The sequence below is a fragment of the Andrena cerasifolii genome, chromosome 9 (genome assembly GCF_050908995.1).
Source record: "Andrena cerasifolii isolate SP2316 chromosome 9, iyAndCera1_principal, whole genome shotgun sequence".
In the NCBI taxonomy this organism is placed as follows: domain Eukaryota; kingdom Metazoa; phylum Arthropoda; class Insecta; order Hymenoptera; family Andrenidae; genus Andrena; species Andrena cerasifolii.
The window spans coordinates 8402442-8414905 of record NC_135126.1 but is presented as its reverse complement, the minus strand read 5'-3'; the positions used below and the strand labels follow the sequence as shown (position 1 = coordinate 8414905).

The following is a 12464-nucleotide window of genomic DNA, read 5'->3' as shown; positions in this document are numbered from 1 at the left end:
CGTCACGAGAGAGCGACGCGCAGTGTCATCGACTGATTGCCGCTATTTCGAGCGAACTCTCGGCCAAGCCTATTTAAAATCATTTGCACCGCCACGCGAGCTTTCCACCCGGCATAACAAACAGCGAACTGTCGCGCGATCGCAGCCTCGTGACACGGAAATTAATTCTGCGCTTCCTCTAACAACAGACGCTGCGCCCCCGACGTTTTTATAATTAAAGAATGCGTGCGCCGAACTGCTGTGAGATTTAATCAAAGACAATCAAGGGGCACGGCGGTTGTCGCGTACTAGCGAAGCTTGCCTACACGAGGTCGTAGAAAGAAAGCGACGCTCCGGTGTTTCCTTCACCCCCGGGTCATTATGAAACGGTTTAATCTGTTTCGTTGGAGGAATTCGGGGCGGAGGGGTGCGCCTCTAACCTCAAGCAGCGGAGAAAAAAAAGTAGCGTGTGTACGCAAAATCGCAGCGCGATAATATTTACAGCTCGGAGCGTAAAAAGTAAACGGCGTGAATAAATATACACTTCGGGTAAGGTTTGAGTACCCGTGTGCCATGAACACCCAAAGATACCTTTGGAACCTTGAAACTTATCCAGAAGCTCGTATTCGCCGCCGCGTAAATCGTTGCGCGACGGAATTATGTAAGAAATTTAATGAGGTACTATATGCTTTCTCTGGTAAGAAGATTCTAGCTCCACGCTCGCTACAACGTAGCCCCCGCGCGACGAGGAGATGAACATTCTCGCGCTAGCACCTTTGACGGCGATAAACACTGCCAAAAAAATATATACTTCGAGGAGAAAAAAAAAGTGAGATATCCTGATTAGAATTCCCAATTGCGAATCCCAATTTGCATTTCCACTTGGCAAAGTTCAGGCAGCTGGATACCAGCGTGCAATATTACAGAAACGGTGGAGAGAGCTGGGTCCGTTATCATTTTTAAAAATAAATTATTATTGAACGAGGGTATGTCGTTTGATTAAATCATTTGTGGATGAAGAAAATCGATACTATCGCTGAATTCCCGGCTGGAGCAAGCAAACGAGATGAGGATGAAGGTGCGAGGGAGAAAGAATTACGGAAGGACACGAGTAGCGTAACAGCGCCAAAATAATCGTCCCAGTGGCGTCTTTTAATCTGAACCGCCATACGAATCTATTTTTCGCCGGACAATCGCGCCAGAAATACCGGATTGGCCCCCCTTCGTGTTAATTCTGTTCTGGTGCTCACATGATCGCCACCACTTGGTCTCCGCCGCGTACACACCGCGCTGGTCCCGGCATTCTACCGCCCCTTTCAAGTGAAACGGACGGATTGCCTCGAGCGACTTATAGAAAAACACTTGCAACGATTTCCTCGTGCGGGAAATAGGAAGTTATTTTGTGAAAAGAGGATGCAATAGTATAACAGATCTCGGAGAATTGCTAGAAACTTGCAGGCCTCGATGGACCTGAATTGCTAATAAAACGTTTGAAATATGCATTGACTTGTACTACTGATGGGTAATTTGAATAATTCGGACGGAAGATACACGTACGAGGGAGGGCTACGCGTCACAGGGGATCCAGACGAGCAGGGCGTTGAAAATAACCAAGATCGAGAGTAAAATAATTAAATTAATGCTTTGCATCCGAGGGATCGTATATCGAATGTCTGGATGAGAGCATCGCCCAAAAATAAACGTCGCTCAGATTAATGGCAATACAATTAGACGCGACTTGAAAAGCTCCGCGTGAAATTCAATCGTGCATCGAACACGCCGCCGCATCACTTGCAACAGTATCCAGTAACAATCGTGCAGAAGTATCAGCTGTCGATCGAGCAAGCTTCTCGGAATACTTGATGAATTATTCATCTTACGCAGCGCAGAGTATCGTCTCTTCTAAAGATTCCAATTTGATCTAACAAAATACACCCCGGACCACACCCTACCGTCAATATTTCCGTCTCTGCGGGCGTCACGATCGGTCCAAGTTTATTTGCGCGCCGATTTATTTATCTCTTCCCAGGAAAAAGGGGCCGCGATCGGGAACGAAGATCGGGATCGAGCGGCGAGCATTTCGCGCGCCTCTTGCTCGGGATTTGGGTGTAGAATTTTCGAAACGTGCCGTGCAACATGTAGCGGAACGATCGACGATCGGCGAGGCTCGGTCAGTCCTCGCCGGTCGTATTATAAAATGCGCGAATTATTTTTAGCGGGGCGCAAAAATATCGCAAGGTCGCCGCACGCGCCGCCAGCCACTCCTGCCCGTCCGTCGCGTGCGCCGCGAGCTTGCTGTCTGAAAAGCTCGCAGCTTTTCGCAGTAGAATCAGCCAGCGGAGTCGCCACCGTACGGACCGCGCTCCCTATTTTCCCGAAAGCTCGTCAGGTGGCAGCCACGCTGGCGAGCTAAGTGGAATCGCTATCTTTCCCGACATCGGTACTTGGACACATCGATTCACGGATCACTGAAACCGTCCCACAAAGTGGTGGGCATCGTATCGATAAAGATTACGATGCATTGTGAAATAGTTTGATAATCAGAAGGCTGACTTATCCAGTAAGCAATCGGAGTCTGTAAGAATTAGCAAGCGCTGATACAAGGAATGCCACCGAACCAAATTTTCCAGCATCAGGTAATTCCTTTGGGAACGACTTCGAATGAACTATGCATCGATAGAATCGGTTCCTCAGTTACCGAATGGATCTTTCGGCCGGAGGGTTTCGTTCCAAGTTTTATCGACGGTGAACTTTGAAACGCGAATTTAAAGTTTCTGTAAAAAGATCAATGAAATAAGGAGAGCTAAATTGAATCAGGCTGGATTTACTAGTTAACCAGAGCATCTGGAAGATTGTCGCTAATGACTGGAACACGTGATGTCGGTAATCTTGGTATTATGTCACGGAGTAACGTCACTATTATGTCATACACGAATTTAGTCCGCGTAAGCGTACCCAGCTACACGGGCCGCTTTTGTTTAAACAACAGGGTACATTCTAAATTGAAGACGCATAAAAAATGCGTTTCTGTTCGAACTGTATGCAGAATAATTCTATCGCAACAAACGCCTCCTGTCTAACTGATCCCTGAACCATCGCTCCGTGTCTGACCAATGGCGGTCTATTCCACTTACCAGTGCTACTCGCCTTTCCACCCTAATTACAAGCACGCGAAAATTGCGCTCACGTTCCTCGACTATTACAAATTCCCAGGAAACCGACCCTCGAGCCCCGACGAAAATTACCATCCGTCCCTCCCCTACTACCTCGGTTTCTCAGAAAATCTAGCCTTCCGCGACAAAAGCGCCAGTACGTTCCACGAACAACGGAAAATCCTCTGCCGGCTGTAGAGGCCCCGGGAACTATCCCCGCGGTCGCCGGAATCGCGCGTTTTCCGTGAAAGTTCCTTCCCTGGAACGACGAATAAAAGCAGTCACACCCGCAGACAGGCCGTCGAAAATAGCCGAAACGCCGGCTATTTCCACTGTGCGCGCGCGAGGGAGAAAGATCGAGCGTGGCGCGCGACTAATGCGACGGGCCGGCGAGCGAGAAACGCCTAATCGAGACTCAAGGTTCTGGTCCCATTAATGGCGCGGCGTCTCGTGCGAGTGTTAATAGTTAATGATCGTACGCGGGACATCGCGTGCTAGCGTGCTAGCTCGCTCGCGTCTAGCCGAGGAAGCCGTGGAAATGGGACGCCCGAGTCCACGGCACGTGCACGCGAGCCGCTTCTTCAGCTTCTCGCGGCTTATTCCAAGACCTCTAATACACGCGGGAGGAGAGAGAGGATCCTAGACCCGGAAAGGCCTTTGGCCTTTCGTAGTGGCGTGCAACCGCCGCACAGTGGGACGGATCGACACTTAAGTAGGCATTCGCTTCATTTTTTTACATAGTTCATAATTTATTGATTATAATCTAAGATAGCAGGTAATATATTGTATAATAAATACAATAATCTTTTTTTTCTCGTCGCTCTTTTTAACAATGGGACTCTTGGTGTTGTTTTCCATATATTTATATGGATCGGGGCTTATTAATAAATTATTTAGAATCACATCTTGATTTGTCATTTTTCGGCTGCTCTTTTCGCGTATAATTCGCAGTAGTTTTTGAAATCTTTATTTCGGGCTTTCGGGGGTTCCTCTATTAAATATTCTTAAAAAAATGTTAGATTTCCATTTCTAGAAAATGATCAGATTTTTACATTGGAATAGTTTTAGTTAGTTCTGTTCCTGCAATGAAAAATTAAAATACTTATATTCTATTGCCAAATTAAGATTTCTGTTACCATTTTCGTAGTTTTCTAAATTAAAAGAATTGTTCGTGTTTGTTCGTAAATTCAAGCATACATCATAATTCTGGATAGATTCAATTTCACAAAATTCAAATATTTACATCCTCCCGCAACAGACCCTTTGAAAAATTGATAGTTTTTGCTCAAAAGCAGGTGCAAGTCAGGAAAAATATACTATTTTGCTTCAATTTTTTATTTTCAATATTAATGGTGCAAAATGAACGTTTTTAACTTCACAATACTCTAATTGAGTAATGTTAAAATATAATAATAAGTAATATATGTTGGAAGTGAAGCACGCAGAGGTGTGAAACATGGAAAACTATGAATGAAACGCTAGATAAATAAGAATGAATCATGCATGTAATCAAAGAGTGATTGGAATCGAGTTTTGGGGAATTACACGTAAGAAAAAGCAGCCGAAAAATGACAAATCAAGATGTTCTAAATAATTTATTAATAAGCTCCGATCCCATTGATAAGAACAGAGCGGAGAAAACAAATGTGTCCAGAAACATTATCTTTGCTAGATGATTCGGATACATAATCAAGTTCTGTATTTTACTTAAGTTTCTTATCAGAGATGTAAATGATTTTTGTATTTATTATCTTAAGTATAAGATAATCTGTAATAAAGCAGAAAGTTTATATATTTGTGTGTTTGTGTATCGCCTAAAAACTTTCCAGCGGTAAACTGATCCAGATGAATGTGTCTATTTTCACAAAAAAAAAACTTTTTTTTTTAAATCAGTATCTAAGTTCTGTAATCTAAAGCTAGTAATCACTAAATGATGAAATATGTAAAAAAATGAAGTGAATGCCTACTTAAGTGTCGATCCGTCCCACTGTGCGCCGCGCCGCTCTGCCTACACGTGTACGCGGCCCGCTCGCAGTGCCCGCGTGAACCGGGCGGCAATGCCGGGGGCCGATAATCCGCGCGGCCTACCTGCAGCCGCGTTTGCGCGCGCGACCAGGCCGATTCGAAGGCGGATAGAGCTTTATTTATGGATTATGCGGCCCGCCGTGTGCCAGCCGGCCGGATTGTACGCGCAGGCGGAACGGGGATCCTTGCCAAATACTACGCGCGCCGCCGCGTGCACGAGTATATCGATCTCTCGGCCGTGTTACATTGTCGGAAGGATTATGAGGATCCGGTTCGATTTATCGCGCGTAGCACCGTAGTAACGTAGCTTTTTCATTGATACAGACGGTGCGGTGCCAATAGCTCGGCGGGTACACGCTCGATTTTAGTAAAAGTGATTTCGCGCTGCATTTCCTGGTCCGTGCCGCGGGATTGCTTTTCAATATCGGCTGCGCTAATCTCGGGCGCAGATTGAAGTCTAACTGAGTTCCAACTGGGAGTTTCGATGCAGGGGGTTGAGGGGATATGGTGGTATGTACAGGCTGTTCGTTAGGGTTTGTCGGTTTTTAAAAACCGTGTTTAAAAACCGGTTTTATATACTTGAGTTAATATGTAAAAATGAATTAACTATTTAATTGAGAACGTTAACATTTTGACTTGAAATCGCCTCGGACACAAGGATATTGTAGTAGGTAACAGTTTACTGTAAAACTAATCTTCATGAGTTCATATTTTCGGAAGAAAAATACTAAATGAAATAAAGATTTATAATTTATATTTTGTACAGATTTTAGTTATCTTAGTTTTTTTATTTGGTTTTGCATAGATAGAGTATATTTTATTTTGATATATGCTTATAATTCCATAAATACTTTTAAAAGAACTGAACATTTTTAAAAGAAGTACAAATATTTTTTTCTATTTTAATTGTATTTTTTGTGCAAATTCGAAAAACGGTTTAACCGGTTTTGGGGCAATAGTGGAATTTGAAAACTAGTTTAGCCGGTTTTTGGGGAATAGTGGAATTCGAAAACCGGTTTTCTCGAAAATCAGTTTTTGTATAAACCCTATTGTTCGTGTTTTGTAGTTGATCTCGAATGGGGGGTCTTCGCGTTGGATTCTGGCGATGGGAAGAGTTGAGAGACGAAGATGATGATTCATTAATTTGCGCGGTAGAAGGTCAAGTTGCAAATTAATACAATATATGCCGAATTAATGCAGCCTTAGAGTTGATCAACAGACGTCCTTGAGTTTAATGCGAAGATTAATTCCTCGGCGTAATGAGTGCGTCATTGTGCCTCCTTAAGCGATACAAGTCATTGTTTTCGTCTTTCGTAGAGCTACAATGCCGCGTAAAGAGATGTACTTGATCTCATTTACGAAAATAACGATGACCAGCCATGAAGAGGCTACGTCCACTATGCAATGACCCACTCGAAACGCAGCGATATTTATTTGAAATATTCTGTGGTGTCGCTATTAGTTTCTGACAGCAAGACGAATAGCGCTACTCATTCGATTATTCTACAAGGCATTGCCAAGACAAAGGTATTCCGAGAATACCTTGCCCATATTCCACTGAATCACCAAGGCTCTCGCAACGAGGTATCTAATTACCAGGCGTGATCTACCCAAAGGGAATGATGGATAACGAAAGAAAAATATTTGGATCGCTCGGAAATAGCCGCCGCTGGTTTTATCAACCACCAGCGTTCTCACGTCTGCCGAGGATCGAGGATCTAAAGCTATTCAAAGACTCCAACGAATGATAAATCGTCCGCTGTACGCCGCGAAAGCCGAGCGGGTTTCGAGTTCCCAAACGTAGGCTGCGAAGGTACCTACCCCAAGCAGTTTCCCCCGAGCTTCGTGGAAAAATTCACGAGAACCTTTCACACGACGTTCGTAAGGTCTGCTTCAGCCTTGCACGGAGAAATTTCACGCGCGTTCGACTTGTAAAAAGATCTATAAATAAAAGGAAATCTCTTTGACTCTGCGCCTTTCTTTCTCGCCCAAAGTGTAATACAAGACTAGTCCAGCATCCCTCGATTTCCCCGTTCAGTGGTAGGATCTAAACGCGCGCGCGTCGGCGTAACCGATGCGCGCGCAATACGTAACAGCGAGAGATCGAGATCGTGTCCAAGATCGTTACGAGCGTAGAAGGCTCACGGAAGCTAGTTACCCACGGCATTATTTCAAAGCCGTGACGTAGCCGAGCGGCTGTCAACCGGAAATTTTCCTTGACGTATGGCCCGAGCGGCTCGCCCGTGCAACACGATTTTCGCGCGGGCGTAGCGCACGTACGCGAGTGTACACAAACACCTATCTACGATCCGCGGCCGAAGCTGGCAGGAATCCATGAAAACGATCCCTGCGAGTCTCGCGGCAGAATCGACGCGCGAAATAAAGGCCCTTTTCGCATCGCGCTCGCGGTCCAGAAGAAATATTTACAATGGCCGCGAGCTGAGCCTTGGAATCGGTCGCGCCTATTTCAACGCAGGTAATACTACACTCGCGTTTCCCTTGGCCAACTAACATTCTAGTTATACAATGTAACTCTCGCGAACTTTTACCGATCCTCTTCTCCCGTGGATCGTCAAAGCGAAACGAATCAAGGCACCGCAATTAAAGAGACGGCGATAAATTCTCCATCCCCGTAAGAATCTACTTAATTATCTCCCAATCGCAATTTCTTCTTTCTCCTAGAACCGCAAGCACCATCAATCGGAGCCCCTAGCCCCGCTCCCTCTAGGCGCGTATTAAGTCGAAGGGTGTGTTTCCGTTGCTCCGCGAGATTGCGTGAAAGGCATATTTGAGAAGAGGCGCCCTAAAAATACCGCCGCTTCATTTCGATCCCCGACCATCGAGGAGCACCACACGCTATCAATAAACACGAGTTACGAGCGAATCGATTTTCTCATTAGCCGAGGTGCATCCTCGCCGAAAGGCAAGGACGATCGCGTGCTGGCCAGAGGCGAGCAGGAAGCGCGACGAAGGAAACCCGATCAACGGGACGCAGCGGGAACCGATTCGACCGTCGATGAATTATCGACGCCGTCAGTCTTCTTGACGTACTCAAGACGGCCCGGGAAAATCCCTGACGAAACGATTTTAAATATATATATATATATATATACACGCGCAACACACGCTCGTGGATACAGGGCCCCACCCCCGCTGGATCGCTGTCCGAGGCACTGTCGATCACGTTTCATCAACGGCTACAGAAAGCGCTCGTAAAATAAACGGCCAGATCCTACTCGCAGATTGCTTAGGAGTGGTCCGAACTTCGGACTCCGAAGTTTCGTCTACGTTGTCTTTCTCTCGCTGTCGACGGTCGTCCACGTATTTATAGATCCTTCCCGATGATACGAGCGCGACATCGATCCCGAGGCACCGATGCTGCCCCGCGGATTTTGCAGCGAAGCTTCGCAATCCAGTCGGGATATTCGTGACAGCCACGTCCATTGGAGGAAGCTTTGAAAAGGTGACGGGGACGAATGGATCTCCCCGATGCGTCTATACGGCGCGGACGTTCGACGTGTGCTCTGTTAGGTATCTGGAAACTACGCGGCTCGAGGGTGCACGTTCGATTCTCGAGCCGGACACGCACCGTTCTCGTTCTATTTTTAACGGCAACTGCGGGGGAATTAGCTTTTATATCGAGGGAAAGGTGGGACCGCTTGATTTACGTGGTGCAAGAAAGTTTCGGAAAAAAAAAGAGACGATTCACCACTGTCGGAGTGTCGGGGCACTTGAGGGATCGAGGAGCGAAGAGGGAGGAAGAGAAAGGCAACACATGTCGGCTTGGATCCCCTTTGTATATTCCTCTGGGCTCCGCGCAATTCCTGAATGACTTTGTTCGCGAAAAACGGGGATGAGTGGATTATTGTGCTGGGAGGTTTGTTAACACGGTTCCAACCGTCGGCCAATGACCGAGCGCGTTACCGCGAAATTAATACTTTCTACGTGGAAACATAATCTTTGATTTATATCGCTCGAAGATGCGAAAGTGGTTTCACAGAGGAACGCTAATGGGAGCTGCGAGAGCGAATCACCAAGCGGGATAGAATTGTCGATAAGAAGCCACGTACGAAGATGAAAGTGGAAGTTTTATTGCAAAATAAAAGTTGAAGCAACGCGAAATAGTCTAGCGTTAATCGAGGAAAGGCTTCCCGCGCAGCGTGGTTCGTGCTCAATCTCGCGGCGACACGTGAATGCGCTCGTAATATAAGAGTAAATAGATTATAACATTTTCATAAATAAATCCGCTGGCGTGATGTTAACGGGCCCTGCACATGCAAGACGATCGGCTTTACTTCACTTGCACGCGCGCCGCGGTGACCGAAGTTTTCAGCGCGGAACTACATTCAAGCTGGCAGATTTATGGCGCCCGAGGAAATTATACCGAGATTCTACAACCTCCGCAACGTATTATCGAATACTCCGTTTGAATCTACAGCAGCCTATACCGGCGCGACCGACCGCGTCACTTTCACTGTGAATTCGAAAAGCACGCGCTGCTACTTCCGCGAGATATTCATTCCAGAGTGTATAACTTTTTACGTGCCTTTTTCTCGACCTCCTCGCGACGCATATTATATACGTTACGCTTGCGCCAACACACATTTGCATGGACGGCTTTTTGCAAACTTGCATAACATAGCGTTGAAGAGATCGAACACCAAAGTCCTTCAACTTTAATCTCGCAGTGCCCCATTCCCCGTTCCTCTGTTTAAAACTTCAAAGGTGCAAATCGACGATCGCGTCTCTCGCGAGGCTTTAATCTCACGAGACAATTATTTCATTATTCTATTAATTTTTAATTATTTCATCATTAGCTGCACGAAACTGAACTCTCGTGAAACTAGTTTCGCGATATATTTTCGAAAATCTCATCTCTCGCGACTATTTCCATTGTTTACAGTTAATTGTTGCTGAGGATTTTCGTCGTGGATTCGCACCTTAAACGTACGAGTGTGAATTAATATTCTCTCTCACCGATAATGTGGTGGTACTTCTCGACGAACTGAGCGGTGCTTTGAATTCCCATGAGTGCCACGTCGATGTTGGAATAACAGGGTGCGGAATATCGTGGCTCCGATTCGACGCAACTAACGCCAGACATCTGCTCGATCGTCACATAATTCCCGTCAGGGGCTCTTTGTTTTTCCCCTTTTATCCTCCTGCTTTTAACCACTGGTCACTTTTCAGCGCGCCGGGGGGGAAAGTCGTGGATCGGCGGCGGCGGCGGCGGCTCGATGTCTGACCATGCACCGGCTTCGACCACTTTCTCCGCCTCGACCGCTTCGGGGATTCACTGAGAGAGATCACCTCCCGGCCACTTTCGATCACGCGGCTCGTTACCGAACAGATGCACTGATTAATCTCTAATGGGATCGCGTAGGTCCCTCCACGCTCCGCCTGTCCGGCACAATTGCTTTCTCGATTGGAAACGATCGTTTTTCACCCGACTATCGTTCACCACCGTTTCCTGTAATTCAAATATTTGTGGTCAGCCGACGGTAACCGGACACCCGCTGTGCGTGCAATTCATACGACTTTCTTTCCCGGAACGATCGAGATGTCAACGGCTAAACGAATGAGCAGGCCCGAGCTGCTGTTAATCCTAAGCTAGCTGCGCAACAATATTCGGCGGGGGTGGAATACGAAGCGGCGCGAGTTAAGGCGATCCGCCCGAGGATCGCAATGGAGCGCGCGTTTGCAACAATACACATTGGAGAACGCACGCTGCGACGTTTCCAAGAATAATCGATCTTCTAAATGCAGCGCATCTCCCTGTCTCCCGTGCCCCCATTAACGCAAAAATACGCGGGAAGCCAAGTAGCGAGTTAACGGGCGAAACAAAGAAGAAGACTAAGACGAAGGGAGGAAAAGCAAGTGTATCAGCGCGGAGCACGCTTGCGCGCGTTTAATGAAGTGCCACGGGAAACATTGCCCCTTTGATCGCCCGTTTGTATCCAGCCCTGCCTTTGTGTACAAACTTGCCCCGCTCTCTAATATCCCGGTGCATTAATACGCGAGGCGGCTCTCGTCGTATCTCTTGCAAAACACCAGACCCCTGCTCCCCCAATGAATTCAGTATCTTGTGCGCATCATTGTTTACTATACGCTCCTCGTCTTAAAATAACGAAACACAGCTGACAGCCCGAGAGGAACGACGGCAGAGGAGCGCCCCCAGAACGTCTCTTCGCGACCCCAAATACCACCCCCGGAATCGAACAACCACCACTCCCAGATCGCACGATCGAGTCTTCGAACACCTTCCCTGTCCCTTGTCCATCACAAAGCACAAATGAATTTCTACGACAGATTCTCGACGACAACTCCTCTGTTTCTACCGCTCCCAAGGGCGCGGGATATCCTTTCAAGGGAATCACCTTCCGTAACCCAATATCGCGCGCACAGCGAGGGGCCGCGTAACGCGACCCGCGACGATCCCGTGTACGTACCCGTGGAACTCTGCGGGCAAATCATCCAGGTGCACTCGCGCTACGCGGGAACCGGCACCACGTGTCACCTGGCGCGCAAACCGCCCTCTCTTGCCCCCTGCACGCGGAAAACGAGACTGGGAAGAGCGAGACTGGCGGGTCGTCTCGCGGATGGCACGGTGGGCTCGGGCGCGCACGCGACACGCTCGGCGCGTATGCAACGCCTCGGCTGGATGCGCCCGAGCGGGCGAAGCGGACGGCGCGACTGGCTGAGCTGCACACGGGGGTCACACGGGCTGCTGCGAGGACGGTGCACGATCAACGACTGCTGAAAGGTAGAGCGCGCACGTCCAACAACAGACTGGTCGCTCGGGCCGATAGGCATTGGCAGAGCGCTGGGACCCGCGGAGCGGCAGCTTATTTTAAAACCGCTGTCCTTCCAACTCGGGCGACCCGTCCTGCGGCACACGAGCGTTGTAAACGGCCGCGTCGGTACCGTGTAATCGGGCTTCTTGGCAGACGGCGGCGAGTGTCAACCGATTCCGTGGAAGGAGCCCAGCCGGGGCTACCTGGAACGTTTTTATTCCGTGCTTTTTAGTTCTCGCCGCGGTCCTCGCGGGAACGAGAGGCCGATGATGGGTGGATTGAATTGGGGAACGCTGGTGGGGCTTTTGCTATGCTTTTGCTTGCTTTCGGAAGGAGTTCTTAGTATCGAAAGCGATAATGGGGGACGTTTTTGTGGTAGGCGCGTGACTGATTCGATGCGGGGGGTTGCAATTGCTGTGTACCTGGTGTGTGGTGGTCGTAGTTGGTGTGGTTGAGGTTTTGGTGGGTGGCTGAGATTGTAGTTTGGTTTTGGAGGACATACTGTATGTAGGAT

General features: G+C 47.9%; 1 long non-coding RNA gene across 2 annotated transcripts; it reads right to left on the bottom strand.

The window, feature by feature from the left end:
• Positions 1-2075: 2075 nt before the first annotated feature.
• On the bottom strand, positions 2076-12157 carry LOC143372960 (uncharacterized). 2 transcript variants are annotated; one of them, XR_013086397.1, is made up of 3 exons: positions 11606-12157; positions 10134-10626; positions 2076-3390 (listed from the first exon to the last, which is right to left on the bottom strand). It is a non-coding gene; the product is annotated as an uncharacterized LOC143372960 (long non-coding RNA). The 2 variants fall into 2 exon arrangements; XR_013086396.1 differs by lacking the exon at positions 2076-3390 and adding an exon at positions 7203-9097.
• Positions 12158-12464: the final 307 nt, after the last annotated feature.